This window comes from Oryza sativa, chromosome 9 (assembly GCF_034140825.1).
Source record: "Oryza sativa Japonica Group chromosome 9, ASM3414082v1".
NCBI lineage: Eukaryota > Viridiplantae > Streptophyta > Magnoliopsida > Poales > Poaceae > Oryza > Oryza sativa.
The window spans coordinates 11,033,489-11,040,779 of NC_089043.1; the positions used below are offsets into that span (position 1 = coordinate 11,033,489).

Sequence of the window (7,291 nt, forward strand, 5' to 3'; positions counted from 1 at the left end):
AATGGTGACTAGTTCGATTATGCTTCACAATAATGTTGATTTCATCACCTGTTTACTCGTATAATAAAGATCAAAATGATCCGGTAGATAAAATCATAATGGTATATACTCTGAACAACATATTATTTGGAGCATGGGTTCAGAGAGCATGAACCGGCAGTGAAGTGCAACATATATACTAGTCCGTAGTCATACAATAAACATATCTTTGAAAATTATTATGCATCAATAGTTTTTTTTTCTGTGTGTTTTCGCAGAGCAAATCCCATACCTAGTTGGATACCTCAAATAGGCATGAAGTTCAGCACCTTAGATGAGGCTTGTAAATTCTGGGAGTACTATGAAGGTCAGATTGGGTTTAGTGTCAGAAAGAGGTACTCAAACCCAAGTAAATTTGATGGGAAAATTACTTCCTGCAGATATGTTTGTAGCAAGGAGGGTCACCGGGTAGCTAATAAAAGAGATCACAGTACTAAGCAATCGCGAGCTGAAACTAGGACTGATTGCCAAGTCTGAATAGGCCTTACAATAGATCAAGAAACAGCAAACTATGATATATTTGATCTTGTTCTTGAGCACAATCACATGCTCCACTTGAAGGAAACATGCCACCTTATGCCATCACAACGAAAGATTTCTGAAGTCCAGGCTTTCGAAATTGAAATGGCCAATGATTCAGGTATTGGACCCAAAGCTGCTCATGAATTAGCTAGTAGACATGTTGGTGGATCTTGCAATCTCAGTTATACTCGTTAGGATCACAAAAATTATTTGCATACTAAGCACCAAAAGGAGCTAATGTACGGTGAAGCAAGTAGTATGTTAAAATACTTTCAGGACAAAGTCACTGAAAATCCATCTTTCCATTATGCTGTACAACTGGATTGTGAAGACCAAATCACAAATATATTTTGGGCTGATGCTAAAATGATTGTTGACTATGCTCATTTTGGTGATGTTATAACTTTTGACACTACTTTTGAAACAAACAGGGAGTATAGGCCATTTGGTGTATTCACTGGATTCAATAATTTTAGAGAAACTGCTATTTTTGGTGCTGCCCTCTTATATGATGAGACATTTGAGTCATTCAAATGGCTTTTTGATACTTTTCTGGCAACACATAATCAAAAGCAACATAGAACTATATACACAGACCAAGATATTGCAATGGGAAAGGCAATTGAGCATGTATTTACAGAAGCATGGCATGGATTATGCACTTTTCATATAATGCAAAATGCCACCAAGCATTTACCTAGTAATAGGAACAGTGAAACAAATATGCTTACAGAATTCAGTTCTTGCATGTATGACCATGATGATAAAGTGAAGTTTGAAGAAGCTTTTGATGCTATGAGAAAGAAAGTACAAAAACAAACATGGCTTGATAGTATATATAAAGTAAGGGAGAAGTGGGCAGAATGCTACATGAGAGATGTTTTTACATTGGGCATGCGAAGCACACAATTAAGTGAGAGCCTGAACAATGACCTGAAAATTCACTTGAAATCGAATCTTGATATTATTCGATTTTTCAATCATTTTGAAAGGGTTGTGAAAGGCAAGAGGGACAATGAACTGAAATCAGAATATGAATCCAGGGAAAAACTACCTAGAATCAAGATGAGGTCACCCATGTTGCTCCAAGCAAGTAAGATTTACACTCCTGTGATATTTGAATGTTTCCAAACAGGATATGAGAGATCTACTGTGGCATGCACTAATGTATTAGATGGGAACTACCAGTTCACAGTAGCAATTGGTATTCTTTCTGATGATCCAATATTTGAAGAGGAATACAATGTTATTGGCAATATTTCTACAGAGACAGCTTCATGCAGCTGTGGTCAGTTTGAGAGAATAGGGATATTATGTGCCCATGTATTTGAAGGTCCTTGATTTGATGAATATTAAGTTACTACCACCTCATTACATTTTGAAGCGATGGACTCGAGAAGCACGGTCTGGAACTATTCAGGATTGTAGAGGAAAGAATATTATTGAAAATCCAAATTTGGCTGCAATACTTCGTTACAAAGTTCTTTCTCATAAATTTGTCAATTTGGCTACTGAAGCAGCCAACTCTGAAGAATGTTGTATTCTTATTGAGAATACACTCGATAGCCTTAGCAAGCAAGTTAAAGGCCGAATGAATGCATGCCAAAGTAATCATGATGCTGAATGTGATGAGCAAATGATCCTAGAAGCACCAAAAGTACATCTAAGAGCTGCACGGCTGAAGAAGAACCAGTTCAGAATAAAAGCTTAAAGAGATAACGAAATTGGACTAAAAAACAGCACAAGAAAAACAAAAAAGCACCTCTAAAGTTACTGCTGCACATCAATCTCCTACTGTATGTTTCTTTATCATATAGATTGATTTTCTTGCCTTATTTTTTTCTTATTGTGAAAATATATCATATTTCTTGTAGACCTTCACACTATTATGTTGCCCAGGAACAAGAAGATGGGAACATATCGGCACAAACTCAATTACCAGCAGAGAATTCTTGTAGACAAGAAGATGGGAACATATTAGCACAAACTCAATTAGCTGCAGAGAATTGTTGTAGAAGAAATGAGAACGATTTTTAGGGATATGAGTTCATCAGTAGCTACACTGAACTACTGATGGTAGACTTCTTTGTACAATTCCAATTATCTTGTATTTTAAGAAATTTTAGAAACGATTTGTTGTCCTATGCTAACTTATTCTCTTAACAATGCAGGGTTCCAGTGTAGAGATTTTTGATCATTACACGACTTTGTAAGACTTGTTGCTTAAAGATCCAAGCTATTATTAGAATTTCATTTATTACAATATTTTTATTCAGTTCTGCCACATATTTGCAGACTCAGTTGTGTTATAAAATGGATACCATCAATCTAAATTTTTTGAGCTAAATTGTTTGAGGAGAAGTTTCAGTGTCCTAGATGCCTAGTAGATGAATGAAGCCACTAGCTTTGCTGTTAATCAGTTAATTAGCGTGATCATCAGCAGTTAATTATAACTGAGTGTCTCTGACAACTACCAACTTGCACTTAACAAATAGAGCAGTGGGCAGAGAGGCGTTGGATTAGATTGGATGGTGGATTGCCCCGGCTATGTTACGCTGTGACGTTCCTCCACAACGTCCGATGAGCCGGTTCCCACATAGCAGATAGTAGTTGACTAAATCACGGCAAGACCCACTATATACCATGTCTTATACGGAAACAACCTTCGGATATAGGAGGAGTTCCGGATAAGGAAAGACAACTAGAGTTCTACTTGAAAATGACAAGGACTACTCGGATTGTATCCATATTGGTTTCCCTAGTTCTATTTGGACAAGGGATACCTATGGGTATAAATACAAGGCCCCCTAGGAGGAGAGGGGACACGAAACAATAGATCAATATACAAGCCAACATACGCCAAGACAAGCCGCCGGATATCAACATCGGAGATAAGCCTAGTAGTCCCCATACGGTAGCTACGACTACCGTCAAGAGGGATCTAACGCTGTCTCTGATCTCGCTGGACACGGATTCGAGGAGGAAGACTACTTTATTGTCGACTACGTGTCAGCACTTCAGACCGCCATATCGACAACAGATAGAAAGGCTACCCCAAATATTCTACTGGTGTGATTATGGTAAATAAGAGCAAAGACCGGCTTCGGCCAACAGGAGTAGGGTTGTTACCTGACAATTCAGGGGCCCGAACCTGTATAAAAATCCTCGTCTCCATCTTTTTTACTACAATCTCGCATATATCCTAGTACCAACATTCCCCATACTATGCAAATACCGGAATCGCGACATCAAACGTCGACAATATCAATGCAAATTTGATAACATCTAGCACTGGAGAAGCTGAGAGATACTTAATTTTACAGTAAAAAAATTTGGTACCTCTTGAGAATCACTCTCATATCTTAGTCCAAAAATTAAATGTTGTTTATTTAATCATAAGAAGACTTGCAGTTTAGCAGTATTATTGATGGCACTAGCAGACTAGCTAACTGAACCAGAGCACAACAATGTGATGTGAGGAGTGCTGCTCATCTCCACAATTAAGCAAGCAGATATGACGTGAGCCATGGACTAATTGAACCAGAGCATTACATTGTGACGTGATTTATGACTAAGCTAGATGTACACTGTTCATATGCTCATGGAAGTTGTGTAACAAACTTGTTGCGCCTAGCATTTTTAATTCCTTGAGATTTCTCACTGTTCTTTCTTGGCAACATTGTGGGGATGATCGGGCACGGAGAACAACCTTTTTTTTTCCATTGTGAAATTTTCTGCTTATTTCTCACATCGATTCGTGGGTTCATCAATTAATAAGAAGCCTTCAGGATCACATTATATATGCTTACAAGAAGGAACTCTGAAGTTCAGAGATGTTCTGGCTTCCAGTGTCATTATTCACCCTCCGAGGCAAAAATTATCATGCATAGTGCAATAATCAAAAAACCTGTGTATTGGGAGCTGGTTGTTGTATATACAATATATACTCCTTATGTTTCATTTTTATGACGTTGGTTACAACATATCAGAACGGAGGGAGAGTGTAAAAGGAGGTACCAATGACAATTATCCTCTTGTTAATAGAATTGAAAGGAGATTGTCTGCAAACTCAGCTTTCTTGTCTTATGGTGATCGGGTTGTTGGTGATATGCCCTATAGCCAATTATAAAGATGATTGTATCACATACTATGTTTATATATTTATTCGACATTGTTCCTTGAAATAGATAACTCACTATTATTAGTTAATGAATATATGATTCTTTCATGGGACTATTTATGTTGTTTGTTACTATTTCTAAAGGATCCCTGATCAAATATCATATGTAGAACAAATATGTTTAAATGATCAGCACATGTATTAATTGACGATCATGTCTTATGGATCATGGTATAGAGATACCAAATTAATAATGTGGACACGTGTTGGTGAACATGTTGTTGGATAGACCCAACATGAGATACTGCAAGAGCCATATGTGTTGTGTCGTCAGTGATCTCATTTAGTGTTGGTGTTGAATCCTTAGACCTGAGATTATCATGGTTCCCAACATATGTAGTAGCTTACTTAGGGACTGCTAAACGCTACTCCGTAATTGGGTAGTTATAAAAGTAGTTTTCGGGTATGCTATGAAACATGTAGTGGGATATGAATAATCAAGATGGGATTTGCCCCTCCTATGGAGAGATATCTCCGGGCCCCTTGATGTTATAGATTATGGAAGTGCATGGCCATGCCAAAGGTGATTGAGGAGTCAATCACAAGTTATGTAATCTATCACAAGTTCGAGTGAATGATTGAGCTATTAGAGGATGGCACATATATAGCCTTAAGCTTAATCGATATCGTGAGGCAAAGGGGTTCATATAAGTATACACTAGAGGTTTAGTCGATACGATCTTTATGTACGTCCGTGGGTCATTACGTTCTGCTAGGGACCGCTGTTGACACGTGGACCGAAGAGGAGTTATTAGGTTACAGCCAAGTGTATATGAACCTATAGGGTCGCACGCTTAATGGGCCGGAATAAGGGGATTGGATGGAGATCCAATATAATCTTAATTCAGATAAGGATCCGAATAGGAGTCCTACGGGCCTTCGAGGCCCAAGTCATGGATCCGATATATTCGTGAGGGGCGTGACTGGTGGAGGTACTGCATCACATGAGAAACCCTAGCCGTCACTCTCCTCCCCGAGCAAAACCCTAGCCGTGCACAGGTGCTAGCACATCTGCGCGTGGCGTTCCGCCCCTGTACGTGTGGATACCGGTAGAGGCGCCGCTGCTTTGCGGTGCTAATAGGCATGGGAGTACGGCGAGGAGAACGCACGAGGAGGAGAAGGTCGAGCCGGTGCGATCGACTACTTCCTCTACATCGACGCGCCCTACTTCGTGAGGATTCCTTCGCCTTCTTAGCGCTTTATTCCACTGTGCAGCGCGTCGAGTGGTACAATCTATGATCTAATACTTACATGATTCCTGGTTTATGCACTAGAAAATTTTGATTTATACTATTGTAGCCTGCGCGTATCCCAACAAGGCATACTCTACTTAATTCAGTTTGTCCTCCTTGCCAACTTGCATGTGCAGTTTAATGTTGCCTAAGACAATGATTGATAATATTGATAGGGCAAGGAAACATTTTCTTTGGAGAGGTTCATATGTGAATTCAAATAGAAAACCTTTAGCAGCTCAGGATAAAGTTTGTAAACCTAAAGTAAAAGGGGGGCTTGGAGTAATCAACATTTCTATATAGAATCAGGCTCTTTTGTTGAAATTTTTGGATAAGTTCTATAATAGAAGGAATGTGCCATGGGTTGTGTAGGATCGAACACAAGCTACCAAGCCTACCAGAGGGGGGTAAATGGTAGGGAAAACCAAAAACCCAAAAACTTTTAGCGCAAATAAAAGTTACCCTCAAATTGATGGAAATCTCGACGTAGTCCTGTCGCCGCCGGTCAGACCGCTCACACACCGCCGGTTGAACCACCTTGCTGCCGCCTGAACCCGAAGAAACACAAATCGAAGAACGCTCAAAGTAGATGACAACAACAACAGCACTCCTTACAAAAATCTCGACTAAACTCGAAACCCTAACTAAACTATCAACTCCACGCTCTGAAAAGCGATACAAGAAGCCTCACGCTCCCTCTCTATTTATACCCAAAAAAACCCCTACTAAAAATAGGTGTAGAAATCCTATTCACAATTGGACTCAATACCTCAATTAACAAACCAATTTACAATTACTAAAACGAAACTACAGCCGGACGCATCTCCTGTGTCGGCTCGGTCTCGGTCTCCTATTCCTCCACGCGCTGACCCTTCCTCCAATGAGCCAGCAAATCACCAAGCAGGCCGCCAACTCACCACCTGGGCCGGCCGGTCTACAACACAAGCAAGCCCACGTGCACATCCCAGCCGAGGCACTGATGCTTGCCTTCAACCAGTAAGCCATCAAACATGTACAAGTCACACCACTCATACATGCATCCCTGCTACAGTACCTCGTGTACTTTAGCACATCTTTTCTTCGTATTTCCTTCACGAACACCGACACTTGCACGTACACGTGAAGCCTGTTGCGAAGATCTCTCCCACACGGTGTCCATCCACCGTGTGCCATCTCGTATCCAACTTCCTCACCCAGTATCCTTGACCGTCTGGACCTCAACTCCTCCCTGAGTTTAGTCCCGATTCCCACCGTTGACCGAAGTTGACCTTCAAGAATCCAGACTCTAGTCACCTTCTCACATGGTATCCCGACCGCA

At 40.2% G+C, this 7,291-nt stretch overlaps 1 pseudogene; it reads left to right on the plus strand.

The window, feature by feature from the left end:
- Positions 1-294: 294 nt before the first annotated feature.
- LOC136351679 (protein FAR1-RELATED SEQUENCE 5-like) lies at positions 295-2,272 on the plus strand (annotated as a pseudogene).
- Positions 2,273-7,291: the final 5,019 nt, after the last annotated feature.